General features: G+C 45.6%; 1 protein-coding gene across 2 annotated transcripts in view; it reads right to left on the reverse strand.

Moving 5' to 3' along the window:
• Positions 1-16,028, reverse strand: part of LOC134945529 (somatostatin receptor type 5-like) — a 534,823-nt gene that overhangs the window by 38,447 nt on the left and 480,348 nt on the right. Inside the window, exon 1 of one of the 2 annotated variants that reach the window (XM_063934873.1) lies at positions 4,247-4,388. The exons of the other annotated variant lie outside the window; for it this stretch is intronic. The gene's annotated coding sequence lies outside the window, so the exon portion shown is untranslated. Of the gene's footprint in view, positions 1-4,246; positions 4,389-16,028 lie in introns of those variants that run through there. 2 annotated transcript variants of the gene reach the window in all.

Consider the following 16,028-nt stretch of genomic DNA (forward strand, 5'->3'; position numbering starts at 1 on the left):
CTGTGGACATTTGTGATGATTCCAGGACATTGGACATGAACTATTACGATACCATATTGTTCTACATTTTTTAATACCACAAATTGGAGGATATTGTTGATGTCCGGAAACAGCACTTTGAGCTTACTGCTGTGCTTATTTGACCAAAGACATTACGGATCCTGATACGTGTAATGCCAAGTATATAAAGGCAGTCCATGATATAAAAGAACTTTAACCAAGGCATTATGATATGGACTGGAAAAGATAAATGTTTAAATCCTAGTATTCAATTTCAAGATTAGGAAAATGTTTTAAATATATTGTCTGTGATTGTATGTGATGATGTATTCTGTGATGAGGTTTATTCTTTGGCGACCCCAATGTGATTATAGACATTCATTTGATGTTCACCGCATACAGGTGCGGCCTATGTTGTATTTAGAAGGCTACTGTCAAACGCAGAATAGCAATACTACATGAAATGATTATTAGCTAACTATACGTTCCCAGAAATTCTCCTGAGATGACAGGGCACATGGATAATGTCCCTGATCAAAGGGTGGAGCTGTCGAATACTGTGACTGAGACAACCTGCTGAAGGCCTAACAGTTATGTGTGTGCACTACGGGATAGTACGTATATTATGTATACATCCAATAAGCAAAGGGTTCTCATATTCACTAGTATAATATGAAAGCATAACAGAATCCATTTTGATTCTAGCTAGATGATATAGCAAATTCATCTTGAACTTTATACACACCCTGAGAGAAAAACAACTTTGTTGGCTGAGTATTAATTCCACATACGCACTTTCTAAAAGCTCAGAGTCCAGATGTAATTCCTAATATGGACACAGTTCAATATCACGAGTATCATTTTAGTATTCTTGATAATTGTCCCAATATTGCATAACTATATTGCCTAACATTGTATTCCAGAAGTATGAAATCATAGGGGAGGGATATACAAAATGGGCGTTACTTTGTATTATATAAAACTCATTGTTGATATGTGTATGTTGTTGTTAAATGATTTGACACAGGACGAGAGGATGTCCCTCTTCCCTGTATACGGGCGTGGCCCTTTGAATAAATAATAATTGATTTTTATAAATCCATTTTCAATTCATTAATTTTACCTAACAACCCAAACAGCAACAAGATGGTTAATTTAGTTAATCCAAGAGAATTCAACATGCATTTTTAAAAGTAGGCAAGTATGCACTGGACATGCTGCTGCAGTAAATGTGACATGATGTAACAGAACTGGGGACATAGATCACCCACTCTGCACTGACAATATATATGCTCACAGTACATGCAACAGAAACAGCGAAACTTGCTGTACCTAGCTAATATACTTTTGTCTATACTATCAGCCATTCTAATATTATTCTGCTGCAAAGTACTGTATAAGCCCACTTGTACAGAGAAAGAAGCACTCCATACAAGAAGGATTTACCCTCTGCGACGTGTTACAATCATTTGTCTGGCACCCCTGTTTTTTTTAAATTATGTTGCATTGTCCTTTAACAGACAATCAATTCCCTGTAAATGGAGAGGAAACCCCTGCTGAATCTCATTTACTGCAGTCTGCATGGATATCAAGAAGGTCACAGTAAGTAGTGATCAAAGCCTCCGAGCCTATAGTTATACTGTATATTGCAGAAGAGTCTCACATGATGAAAAAAATAACCTACTTTAATAGGTGAAACATTTTTGGAACTTTGATGCATAGCCATTAACAAACCTGCGCCAACATACAGTACATCTCATCTCTCAAAATACTCCCCAAACGCTCCCCTCTGCACATGATCTGCACCTCTCATCCAGTAGCGGATCTTGCCACGGGCAAGCAGGACTTTTGCACGGGGCGCCGCCTTCCGGAGGGCGCCGCACCATGGCAAGATCCGCCACTGCTGTGCCCTCCGCTGCCCGCTGTGTCCCACGTCTGTGCCTCCTGTGAAGGGAACTAGACGCTACGCGTCTAGTTTCCCTTCGTGGAGAGTACCTTTGCTGAGCGGTGCGCGATGACGTCATCGCGCACCGCACAGCAAAGGTCCTCTCCACGAAGGGAACTAGACGCTACGCGTCTAGTTTCCCTTCGTGGAGAGTACCTTTGCTGAGCAGTGCGCGATGACGTCATCGCGCACCGCTCAGCATTCAAGCGGCGCTACTAATGTACAGGGGGCGTAACTGACCACGCCCCCTGTATTAAGCCACGTCCGGTTTCCTGCCCGGGGCGCAGAGCGGGCTTGAACCGGCCCTGCTCTCATCAGCACTCATTACCTGTTCCTAGTCCAACACTGCTACTACTCCATGGAATTCCCTCTCTCTTACAAAACTTTCCTCTAGTCTCTAAACCTTCCCAGAAAAACTACCTTTTAGGTAAGAGTATACAATTGCCAAACCACTCATACATCAATGCACAAAACAACATTGATTGCACTTCATCCACTGCAATCTGGCTGGACCAACATGCCATCGGTTTGCCTTAACTTCATGCATCAAAGTCTGTTGCTCTGTTACTGCCTCACAGCACTGAGGTCTTGGGTTCAATTCCTACCACAACCCTATCTGTGCTCCCCCGTGCTTGTGCATGCTTCGTTTCCTTCCACAATCCCAAAATATACTGGTAGGTTAATTGGCTCTCAATAAAAATTAACCCTAGTGTATATATGTGTGTACATGTAGATTGTAAGCTCCAGTAGGGGCAGAGTCAGATGCGAATTGACAAAGTTCTGCATAATATATATGTGTGCCATATAAATAGGGCAGTACGAATGGTGTGATGGTTAGCGTTACTGCCTCACAGCACTGAGGTCATGGGTTCAATTCCCACCATGGCTCTAACTGTGTGGAGTTTGTATATTCTCTCCGTACTTGCGTGGGTTTCCTCCGGGTACTCCGGTTTCCTCCCACAATCTAAAAATATACTGGTAGGTTTATTGGATCCCAATAAAATTAACCCTAACATGAATGTGTGTGTGTACATGTGATTGGGAATATAGAGTGTAAGCTCCACTGGGGCAGGGACTGATGTGAATGGCCAAATATTCTCTGTAAAGCGCTGTGGAATATGTGTGCGCTATATAAATAACTGGTAATAAATAAATAAATAGCTGTTCTCTGGGTATGCAGATACCTGGTTTATTCCCAATTGTGAAGTACAGCAATAGGAGAACTTTGACTTTTGGAAGTACTTATCACCATTTTAATGACCCTCCCCCATAACCTACATGATCTGTGGGCTAGAAGACAGTGGGGGTCATTCCGACCCGATCGCTTGCTGCAGTTTGTCGCAGCGCAGCGATCGGGTCGGAAATGCGCCGGCACCGCAGTGCGCCGGCACATGCCGGACGGCCGAAGGCTGTCGTTCCCTAGCGATTGCCTCTGCCTGATTGACAGGCAGAGGCAGTCGCTGGGCGGGAGGGGGTGGCAAGGCGGCGTTTGGCCGCCGTTATGGAGGCGTGGTCCGGGCAATGCAGGCGTGGCTGGACCGTGCGGGGCAGCGATGACCAGGGGCAGCGACGACCATCTCCCGGCCAGCCGCAGGAGCTGCGCTGGCCGGGAGTTACTCCACAAGTACAAAAGCATCGCTCGGAATGACCCCCAATGTCAACAGAGCTTAGAAGCTGATTGTATTGTCTGTGTGATGCGGGGGGAAAATATCTACTCAGATTTCATTCTCTGGAGCCGAATTCTGCAAAATTCTGGGAAATTTTGGGGAAAACAAAAATCTGTTGTTTCTTTGTCACGTTACACGTAAAACGGCAAAAGCTAACTAACCACAAACACAACTATACTTTCAGATCATTAATGCACTTTTTTATGCAGTACAGCACAGCCGGTACTTGCAATGTAACCTGACAAGCCCCCAGACCTGGAGATAAGAGAACAGGATGCCAACTGTCAATTAATTAACGGATGATCAATAAACATGAAGACATATTTTAATTTCGGATCAGAAACACAAGATAACCTGACACCTAATCAACCCTGCTGGGATTTTCAGCTCTGGAGAAGTTTTGCTACAATGCAATAATGCGTCAGTACATTTGTATAACTAGTCATTAAAGAGCCAGAGGAATTAACAAGCTTTCTGGTTCACAAGACCTATTCTCATTTTATTAGCTGTGTTTAAATGGTTATTTAAAAAGCCAGGCTAGATCATTGTCTTGGTAGTAACAGGAGGTCTTTCATATATTCAGGCTTGTTCATAAGCTGAGAAATAAAAGGCAGGTGAGGATAGAGTAACTTACCTGACCCGAGAGATGCCTCCTCTGTGCCTGCTGGGACCCTCTCTCCCTAGAAGGAATAACCAGGGCACTCCGTAGACTCTGCCAGGGTCTGGTGCCTCTACTCCAATGATTGTAATTGTGGAACTTACATCTCTTCATTCATATTTTGGAATCTTTCCTGGTAGCACTTCCCACACCAGACTATGCGCCCCTCCTTAACTGACAGAGCTCAGGGGTCTGGGAGTGGTTGGGGAAAGAAGTATTTTCATTGGACTGAAGTTTTATCAGGGTCTGTTTGTCAAAACCACATGTAGTAGCTGCAGCACTATTTATTAACCCTATCATTGTAACTGGCAGACATGTACTCTAGCACTAGGGAGTAAGCTGGCACCAAATACTTAAATGTAAATAAATGTGTTAGCTCCACAATGCATCACAATAAATCAATAAATCAAAGAATATATATTAAAAGTTGTCAAATAGTGAACAGACCTCTCTGAGGAAGGACAAATGGAACGTTGAAACTAGCATCTGGCAGATTCTGGGTACACAGCCTTAACACAGTCTGTGGCTCTGTCAGTTTGGTCAGACACAGATGCTGCCATTTTGTTGACCGATGAAACCTGAGGCATTTTTTTTAGCTTATGAGGGAACGATGAAAGAAAATTTACTCCAGAAGATAATGAGCCTGATAATGAATCACACGCAAGACTGAACGCAGCCACACATTGCGATTTTTTTTTTTTGCAAACTGCATACGTATCGCAGGCTGCATACACAGCTTTGCAAATATATGATCGATTCACAGATATCAGTCCCAATCTTATTTTTTGGAGGGTTTTACATTTTTTGCAGCGGACTGTTTACCAAAAACATGTTCACAACCTTTCTATAAAGCCTGTTTGAGATCCGCACCATTTGCTTGTCTACTGTGCGCTAATATCGGTCATTAATTAGACAGATTGCTGACTTTATGAGATTAACGAGCTATTGCACTATGAGACTGATTGCTCCCTCATTTTCATAACAATTTGGCCTCAGGGAGCTCTGTTCCTTTTCACGTTAATGTTCTGGATACGATATATCGCCATAACCAATCAGGCACCAGGCAGCCCCCACTGTATATAAGTAAACTGAATATACATGAACTGGAAAAACAAAGAGGTGAAATGCCTTTCATGAATGGAATTATGTGGTATTCTGTTCTCTTTCTGTTGTTAAACATAGTACTGTATTATTTAGAGGCGTATTTATTAAAGTTTAGTTGTGGAATATCACCGAAAACATCCGTTTCATTAGGTACCTGTAAATAATATCAAGCATCACGTTGACTGAAGAAGGAGCGACCACAGAACAGAAGCCATAGGTGTCGGATTTACCAAGCTCCAGAATCCCTGCTGCTTCCCACTCGCACTTACACCAACGTACATCGGTGCTTGCTCAGTAGCACAGCAGCAGCTGGTCAAAACAGGAAGTAAAGCTATTGCAGCGCTTGTTGCAGTGAATGTAATAATACCTAGAGGCGACTAAGGAATCCTTATTATTGGAGGCAGACCACAGATATTAATAAGCATGCCTCTTAATGCATTGATGGAATGATATATCAGCAGAAATAAGAGGCATGAGTCTACGGGCCATATTCATCATTACGTTACTGAAACCCCCATTAGTTATGTATCTACCTCTCAGCATATTACAATGGAGGATTCTAAACGACCAGCACACTTCTATATTGTCCTATGGGGTAATTCAGAGTTGATCACACATGTTTGGCTCTGCCCCCCCATTCCCCCCTCCCGCACAGGTACAAAAGCATTGCACAGTGGCGATGCTTTTGTTCCTGGCGAGCAGCTCCCTACCTGTGTAGCTCCTGCGCGCTGGCAAGATGCTACCCGCCGTGTTCCGGTTCACAGTGGCAGCGTGTGACGTCACGCAGCCACTGCGGCCTGCCCCCCCCCAATGGTCCAAACATGCCTCCGTTGTCCGAACCGCGCCCCGCCAACGGTGTTCTAACACCATTGGCACGCCCCCTCCCGCCCCACGACCGCCTCTGCCTATCAATCAGTCAGAAGCAATCGCAGCCAGTGAGATGCTTATAGCATCCAACTGGGCTCATGGGGTGCACACACGCAGTGCGGCCGCTGCGCAAGCACACTCCACAAGATAATTCAGACTGCGATCACAGACGCTGCAGTGATGCAGTCGGAATTACTTTGTGGAGCGGGAACAGCTGCTCTAGAAATACAATAAAAATAATAAAATACACGATATACCAAGTGCTCCTTAATAGCAGCAAGAAGACAAAGATGAATGGTAATACAATAAAAGAGCCAAACCTACAATGTACTCTGTGCACGACGATTTGCTAAACATAGATAACGCACTAAGGGGGTAATTCAAAGTTGATCGCAGCAGGAAATTTTTTAGCAGTTGGCCAAAACCATGTGCACTGCAGGGGGGACAGATATAACATGTGCAGAGAGAGTTAGATTTGGGTGGGTTATTTTGTTTCTGTGCAGGGTAAATACTGGCTGCTTTATTTTTACACTGCAATTTAGATTGCAGATTGAACTCACCACACCCAAATCTATCTCTTTCTGCACATGTTATATCTGCCTCCCCTGCAGTGCACATGGTTTTGCCCAACTGCTAAAAAATTTCCTGCTGCGATCAACTTGGAATTACCCCCTAAGTGACAAACAGGTCACTCATTGCACAAAAGAGCAGAAGCACTATGGGATATATTTACTAAAGTACGGATTTTTAGAAGTGGAATTGTTGCCCATAGCAACCAATCATATTCTAGCTATTTTCTTCTAGATGTGCTGGATAAATGATAGGTGGAATCTGATTGGTTGCTAAAGGCATATCTCCACTTCTAAAAACCCGTACTTTAGTAACATACCCCATGTTTCGGCTCTAATGTGCAATAACATACCTCCCAACTGTCCCGATTTTCGCGGGACAGTCCAGTTTTTTGGGGACTGTCCCGCTGTCCCACCCGTGGGCCGCAGTGTCCCGCGGTGGGGGGGGGGGGCAGTTGGGAGTTTCTGACTCTCGCTGCCCTGCTTAGCAGAGCAGCGTTGAATAGACGCTGTGCGCATGCGCACAGCGTCTATTCACTGGAGTCAGAGGGAGAAGGGGCATGCCAGCGGCTCACAGAGCGCTGGGCATGCCCCCGCAGTGACGAAAACGGGGGCGTGGCTCGCGATCGTGGGTCCTCCCGCGAATCCACGCCCCCTTTTTCTTAGGCCACACCCCTTTTTGGTGTCCCTATTTAAAGAACGTAAAAGTTGGGAGGTATGCAATAAGCGAGTGACCTCGCAAACAGTGCAGCAAGAAAGGTGAAATAATGTAGCTTTCCCTACCTTTCCCTAGTCCTAATGATGCCGCTGGGACCCAGAGTCTGCAGTCGGCCTCCTCACGCTTCTCTCCCCATGACAGACAAAGGTCGATGGAAATGTATTTCATTTCAATTTTACAAGCGCTTTTATCTTTTATTTCATGCTCTAAAAAATACCTGTCCCAGCATTGACTATGGGCATTTCACACACCAAGGTTTTCACAGGTTTTTTTCCCGTGTATGTTTTTTAATGAAGTATTGCTACATACGGGGGCTTTCAGACAGCACAGTCACGGCCGGGTTGCAGCCGTAAATATCCACTGAAAATTCCGGATGCCATGCCGAGGCCGTGCCGTCCTTGAAGGCAGTGAGCTGAGGGGGACATGTACCAAGCAGTGATAAAAGTGGAGAAGTGAGCCAGTGGAGAAGTTGCCCATGGCAACCAATCAGCTGCTCTGTATAATTTTATAGTATGCAAATTAGAAATGTTACGTCAATGCTTCTCCACTGGCTCACTTCTCCACTTTTATCACTGCTTAGTACATGACCCCCTGAGTATGTTAGTGCTTTCACGCACAACAGGTTTTCTGTGCCGTGCTGCTGCGCACGCACACAGCATTACACTCGGCACAAAGCCGTTTTGTGTGAAAAGCAGGGCCGGATGGAAAAAAGCCAGGCAAAGTTTGTCCGGCTTTTTGCCATCCGGTGAAAACCGTAGTGCGTGAAATAGCCCTTACGGTGGAATTGTAAATGAATGGCCCTGATCCTTCATTTCTTCAAATGCAGATGTGCTAGGTGTGGCAGATGCTGGAATCTGAGCCTGCGACCAATCACTGGGTGATAGTAAAACCATAAACAGATACTGCTCTTCTGTGCCCCTATGACCTGTGCCTCTGCCATCTTGTGTGTTACTGGAAGATGTCTGAACACCAAATGCTTCCTTATTCACTATGATGCATTTCCCAGACGTTCCTTAAGGCCAGGGACGGATTGGAAACAAAAAGCGGCCCTGGAAAAATTTGTACTAGTGACCCCACATGGGCAGCACGAGAGGTGTAAGGGCCATTTGTACTAGTGACCCCACATGGGCCATGGCAGCAGCACCCTCCCCCCAAGACTTTCCAGATAGTGGGCATGTCTAGCATCAAGGGGGAAGTTAAAAGAAATAAAATTACATATTATGAGCACATTATATGATACACCTTCAGAATTTAGGAAACTATATCATTCTTTGGAAAGATATATTTTCTTGCTTATTACACCAACCATATCCCAATCACTATTCACTCAATTTTATATGTCAGCCAAGCAGGCAGACAGAGCATACACTAGATCATCTGCAATCACAGGCTAAGTGGCAAAGTAATTCTCATAAATGCAAATTATTTTGCATCTTATTCATTACGTCTATAAAAAGGACCACATGTCCTCAAACAAAACAGGCCCCACTGGTGCGTCGGCCCACCGGGAATCTTCCCTGTGAACCCTATGGCCAATCCGCCTCTGGTCATTTTCATATATGCAAATTATTTTGCATCTTATTCATTATGTCTATAAAAATGACCACATGTCCTCAAACAAAACAGGCCCCACGGGTGCGTCAGCCCACCGGGAATCTTCCCTGTAAACCGTATGGCCCATCCGCCTCTGCTTAAGGCCCATATATTACACACTAGCCGATTTTGAGATCAAAGTTGCTCACTTTTGGTGCTTTGAGCTCAAACTCGGCCAGTGTGTATGGCAAGGCGATGAGACTAGCTGATGCACGCTCCCGCTTCATCGCTAGTCTCCGCCGTCCTTCAGGCTGTTTGAACAGCAGAGTGAAGAGACTGTGGAAAGTGCTTCACCCTCCTGAACATCGTGGGCACAGGGAAAATAGCTCAATGTGTATGCACTTAGGTCGACACTCATTAGGTCGACATGACCGTTATGTCGACATTGTCACTAAATCGACGTCGCAAATGTCGACACATGAAAAGGTCGACATGAGATTTTCACTTTTTTAAAAAAAATATTATTTTTTTAAAAACTTTTTCATACTTCATGATCCACATGGACTACGATTGGGAATAGTAACCTGTGTCCCTTCTTCAACGGCGATTTGAAATATGGCGCTGGTGGTTCCGCAAAGCTCTGATTGGCAGCTGAAGACCGGACACAGAGAGGGGAAGGAGAGACGTGTGCTGCACTCTCTTCCCCTCAGGCAGACTCACACACAGGAAGCGGAGGCAGCAGCGACAGCAGGGAAGTGTCCCGGGCCTCACACGTTCCTGAACGCCGTTCCTGATGATGTCATTTTAGAAAAGACCTTCAGGAACGGCGTTACGGAGCATTCTGTATCAAAAATAGCCCTGGGTGCATCCTTATTAAACCCCATGACCCCAGTGCTGTGTGAGGCAGCAATGCCAACCACTGTGCCACATTGCTGTTCCCAAAATTCAGCTCTGTTTCCGAAACAAAGCATAGCAGTCCTCATCACCTTATACGTGGTGGAGGATTTCATCACAGGGAGGAGGTAAAGGAGCGGTGATGCATGGTAAATTAATTATTATAAATAGCACACTTGCATTCTGTTGACCCTCCCTGACTCCTCCTCTGGCCACACCCCTGACCGAGCAGCCACCTGAACGCAATACAATTGCTACAGCTGCTTAGTACTAGCGAATGTTGCATGCTGTTAGCAGTAATCTCTCTGATGTAGTAAATGCTTTTTATTTGTGTGTAAGTTTATTTTCCTTCTTCAGATGTGTCAACATTATTGTGAAAGTGCAAGAACCAACCACAGAGAGCCAGCAGTAATCCAATAACGAAGAATTACATTGCATTCACCAGGTGCGACATTCACCAGGAGTAATGAGCCACAACTCCGAAACTATGCGGCTGAAATGTAAAGCGTGTGATTTGTGTTCCTATAATACTGTTTTGTTAAACACAATGTACAAATATTGCCCCACTTACTGCGTACAGAGAAACCTGATACTAAGGGTGGAATTCAAGTGTTTGAAAAGTCGGTTGGGTGTCTTTTTTTCCTTGTCTATTAGACAGGAAAAAACAGACACCCCTGACCTGACTTTTCAAACAATTGAATACCCCCCTTTGTGTTTCTGTAGTGTGTAAAAATGTTCTGTACCAGGAATAGACAGAGTGTGGCACTCCAGCTATTGTGGAAATACATATCCCAGCATGCCTTGCCACATTAAAAAAGCACTTACAGTAAAGCTGTGATAGGGCATACTGGATTGTGTATAGTCCCACAGCAGCTGTCACACATTGCCTACCTATGCACTGTACGATGCACTATATATAGATTTTGTGTGTATGTGTGTGTGTGTGTGTGTGTGTGTGTGTGTGTGTGTGTGTGTGTGTATATAAATATATATCATATTTGTAACACTGCAGTATCTGATAGCACTGGAAGTCTCCTTCATTACTGGCCCTTTGGGCCCGGGTACACTTTGTAACCTGGACGGAATATATCATGAGTTTGTAGAATGACCCATTGGCCACTCATCACCTAATCACTTTCCCTCTTGCCCACTTTCTCATTCTTGCCCTCAATCCCCCCCCCCCCCCCCCTCCATCTCCCCTCCTTTATTTGAATTTGGTGTTGCTCATTATTCCGATTTTTCATAATTTTTTTTATATCTAGCACCCCACCCCCTACCCTTTATTTTGTTTTTGTTTTACTTTCTTTTTCCTTTGTATTCTACATCCTAATTTATGCTTTTTATTCTATGATTATGCCAATTGCCCTGTGGGGCCCAGGCTGGCCACACAGACCACCGGCTATGCATCATTGTTTTATGGGTTTATTATTATTATATTTGTTTCTGGACAAATAAAATAAAAATGTTTTGTCTTTTTTAAAAAAATAGTTCATGATGTATATTATATGTATACAATATATGTAAAAGATATATATACGAATGCACTTACACTAAAGGTGGGCCAAAAGGGCATTAAATTAAAAAAATAAATGCATTGTCCGCCGATGACAGAGGGTTAGTCACAGAGCCGGACGGGCCCACAGGGAAACAACTGGTGCCCCACTAAGAGCCACCCTCCTCTCTATTGATCAGGTCCCAGACTGTGCACTTGAATTATACATTGCACATATGTTACATTATACTGCACAGGACTATGGTTTATTTTGTCTAGTGCATTGCTGTTATTAATCTGCTACATTATTGTGCATGCACTTGCAGTATTTACTCTCTATATATACCGTATATACTTGAGTATAAGTCGACCCGAATATAAGCCGAGGCACCTAATTTTACCACAAAAACCTGGGAAAACTTATTGACTCGAGTATAAGCCTAGGGTGGGAAATGCAGCTCTAGCCGTACACAGCCCTCACACTGCCAGATATGCCCCCACAGTGTCAGATATGCCCTCACACTGCCAGATATGCCCCCTCAGTGCCAGATATGCCCCCTCAGTGCCAGATATGCCCTCATAGTGCCAGATATGCCCCCATAGTGCCAGATATGCCCCCACAGTGCCAGATATGCCCTCATGCTGCCAGATATGCCCTCATGTTGCCAGATATGCCCCACAGTGCCAGATATGCCCTCACACTGCCAGATATGCCCCCACACTGCCAGATATGCCCCCTCAGTGCCAGATATGCCCCCTCAGTGCCAGATATGCCCTCATAGTGCCAGATATGCCCCCTCAGTGCCAGATATGCCCCCTCAGTGCCAGATATGCCCTCATAGTGCCAGATATGCCCCCTCATAGTGCCAGATATGCCCCCTCATAGTGCCAGATATGCCCCCTCAGTGCCCGATATGCCCTCATAGTGCCAGATATGCCCCCTCAGTGCCAGATATGCGCCCCCCCCAAGTGCCAAATATGCTCCCACAGTGCCAGTTACTTACCTTCCGCCGCTCCCGCGCTGTCTTGTGAAGGAGGGACACGGAGGGCACAACGCACGCCTCTCCTGTGTCCCTCCTGTGTCTCCGGCTGCCGCGGCGGGTCTGTTAAATGAAGTGCCGGTTCATGAGCCAATCAGAACTCACGAATGGGTTTTTCCTTTAATAGACCCGCCGGAGACGCAGGAGGGACACAGGAGAGGCGCGCGCTGTGCCCTCCGTGTCCCTCTTTCACACTGCACTGCACTGCCCTCCATGTCCCTGCACTGACTCGAGTATAAGCCGAGGGGGCTTTTTCAGCACAAAAAAAAGTGCTGAAAAAGTCGGCTTATACTCGAGTATATACAGTATTTATAATGGGCCCAGACCTTGCACTGCTAATGGTTAGCCAAGCCGCTATGGTGTCTGGCCACTCCTCCTCTGGAGGCTGACCACACCCCTAAGCATGGGCTGCTACCAATGCATTTCCCGGGTGGACCATTCATTCATACCCCAGTCCGGCACTGGTTAGTAAGATCTGTAACACCCAATCAACATAAAACAAATTGATGTGTAAGTACAAGGGAGACACAGTCATATAATGGCTCTTGGGTCGGGATTGGATTGAAATGCCGGCTAACCCTCCCCAGGGCCGGATTAAGGGCCTGATTGGCCTGGGGCTGAAAATGTTCAAGGGCCTGTTATTAGAAGTGGAGGAGGTGAGGCCTATGCCATGTAGGCATGTAGACCTCTTACATTATAAGCCCACATGTCTCCCTAAACATATATAAAAGTACAAAAATTACATAATTTTGTGTGGAAAATAGAAATGCAAATTAAATACTCATGATTCATGGCTGACCGTGTGGACAGCTGGTGGTTGGTCATCATTATGGGCCTATTTTTATGTGGAGGCCTGGAGCTGGAGCTCCATCTGCCCCATTGTTAATCTGGCCCTGACCCTCCCTCCCAGCAGCCTAACCTTAACCTTCCCCCCACCTGCCGCCTAACCCTCCTGGTGGCGTCTAAACCTACTCCCCCTTCCCGCAGCCTAAACCTAACCTTCCCCCTCTCTGCAGCCTAACCCTAAGCCTCCATGGGGGTGCCTGAACCTAACCCCCCTCTCCCCTCATCACAGCCTAACCCTAACCCCCCCCCCTCCGCCGTTCCTGCAACCGAACCCTAACCCCCTCACCCCCCCCCCCCAGTCTAAACCTACCTAACCTCACTCCCCCCCCCCAACACACGCACACTCGCAGCTTACCTCTCTGGCGGCCTTTTGCCCATCCTTGTTCACAATAGATAACTGTAGCTAGCAAAAACTCTAAAAATAAATATCAGATAGAGAATATAAAAGAGAATGTAAAATGCGGATGACAAATGGCACAAATGATTCCCCATTGTAGTACTTTGTAAATTCTTAATACATCTTTCATATGGTTAAACCTTTCATCTGATGTATTCACCCTCTATTAGAATTTATAAATATGTAGAAAATACATCTGGAGTGTTTTCTAGTCATTTAGATAATGGCTGCTAATTATACCAAACATGTCCCAGTATGCCTCTGTGTCCCTGTGAATGCAGGGCTCTGTTGCTTGGCCTCCTGAATTGCGATCTGTTCGTGAGCCGAGTTTGATGTCCAATTAGCTGGAATGCAGTTTGAAAGGCTGTTTGTGCGCTCGGTGTCTTTTGTACACAAGTTTCCCACTAACAGGCAGTCGGTGGAACAGAGCGGGTAATTCTGAGTTGATCGCAGCAGCAAGTTTGTTAGCAATTGGGCAAAACCATGTGCACTGCAGGGGAGGCAGATATAACATGTGCAGAGAGAGTTAGATTTGGGTGGGTTATTTTGTTTCTGTGCAGGGTAAATACTGGCTGCTTTATTATTACACTGCAATTTAGATTTCAGTTTGAATACACCCCACCCAAATCTAACTCTCTCTGCACATGTTATATCTGCCCCCTCTGCAGTGCACATGGGGGGTCATTCCGACCCGATCGCTCGCTGCAGTTTGTCGCAGCGATCGGGTCGGAACTGCGCATGCACCGGCGCCGCAGTGCGCCGGCGCATGGCAGCCGTCGTTACCTAGCGATCGCCTCTGAGACAGAGGCGGTCGCTAGGCGGGAGGGGGCTGAACGGCGGCATTAAGCTGCCATTTAGGGGGAGCGGTCCAGCCAACGCAGGCGTGGCCGGACCTTTCGGGAGTTTTTCATAATTTAATTTTTTTTTTTAACTTTTTCATACTTTACGATTCACGTGGACTACAATTGGGAACGGTAACCTGTGCCGAGCGCAGCGGTAGCGGAACGAGGGGAGCCATGCGAGGGGACACGGTGCACTAATTGGGGTTCCCAGTCACTGTACGGAGAAAACAACACCAAATAAAGTAAATAAACTCATGTCAACCTTTTCTCATGTCAACCTTGTACATGTTGACCTAGAGTCCCTGTCGACCTAGAAACCATGTCGACCTACTTACTGTCGACCAATAGTGGTCGACCTAGACACTGGCGACCTAAGTCTAATCTACCTAACATGCCACACCCGCCGCTAGATGTTTTAGCTTCGCATATATTCCTGCCCTGTAAAGAAGCAGCCTAGGACGTACTGTGTAGTTAAGCTTCTTGTCTGTAGTGTTTATTGGGGGTAATTCTGAGTTGATCGCAGCAGCAAGTTTGTTAGCAATTGGGCAAAACCATGTGCACTGCAGGTGTGGCAAATGTAACATGTGCAGAGAGAGTTAGATTTGGGTGGGTTATATTGTTTCTGTGCAGGGTAAATACTGGCTGCTTTATTTTTACACTGCAATTTAGATTTCAGTTTGAACACGCCACACCCAAATTTAACTCTCTCTACACATGTTATATCTGCCCCCCCTGCAGTGCACATGGTTTTGCCCAACTGCTAACAAAGGGGGTAATTCCAAGTTGATCGCAATAGGATATTTTTTTAGCAGTTGGGCAAAACCATGTGCACTGCAGGGGGGGCAGATATAACATTTGCAGAGAGAGTTAGATTTGGGTGGGTTATTTTGTTTCTGTGCAGGGTAAAAACTGTCTGCTTTATTTTTACACTGCAATTTAGATTGCAGATTGAACACACCCCGCCCAAATCTATCTCTCTCTGCACATGTTATATCTGCCTCCCCTGCAGTGCACATGGTTTTGCCCAACTGCTAAAAAATTTCCTGCTGCGATCAACTCAGAATTACCCCCATTGTCTATAGAGAATAATTTTTTTCCTGCATGTTTCAGACTGCTTTCTCGGCCCAGTGGAAAATGCAGGATTTACTGAGGGGGTGTTTCCGTTTTGCACACACATACTGTACATAGCACACCACACCACACACACACACACACACACATTTGCATTGCATACACATGCATACTGTAGTCAGGGCCGGTGCAAGGTTTCTTGGCACCCTAGGCAAATCTTCAATCTCCATTCCAGCCCCCCCCCCCCCCCCCCCCCCAAAAAAAAAAGAAGACATTGGCCACCACAGGAATAAATTATAACAAAAACATTTGCCCCTTTCAGGGGGAAAAAAAAAAAAACTCTGGCCTCCACAGGGTAAAAAAAAAACACATTGAGGCAGATGCA

The sequence above is a fragment of the Pseudophryne corroboree genome, chromosome 7 (genome assembly GCF_028390025.1).
Source record: "Pseudophryne corroboree isolate aPseCor3 chromosome 7, aPseCor3.hap2, whole genome shotgun sequence".
In the NCBI taxonomy this organism is placed as follows: Eukaryota; Metazoa; Chordata; class Amphibia; order Anura; family Myobatrachidae; genus Pseudophryne; species Pseudophryne corroboree.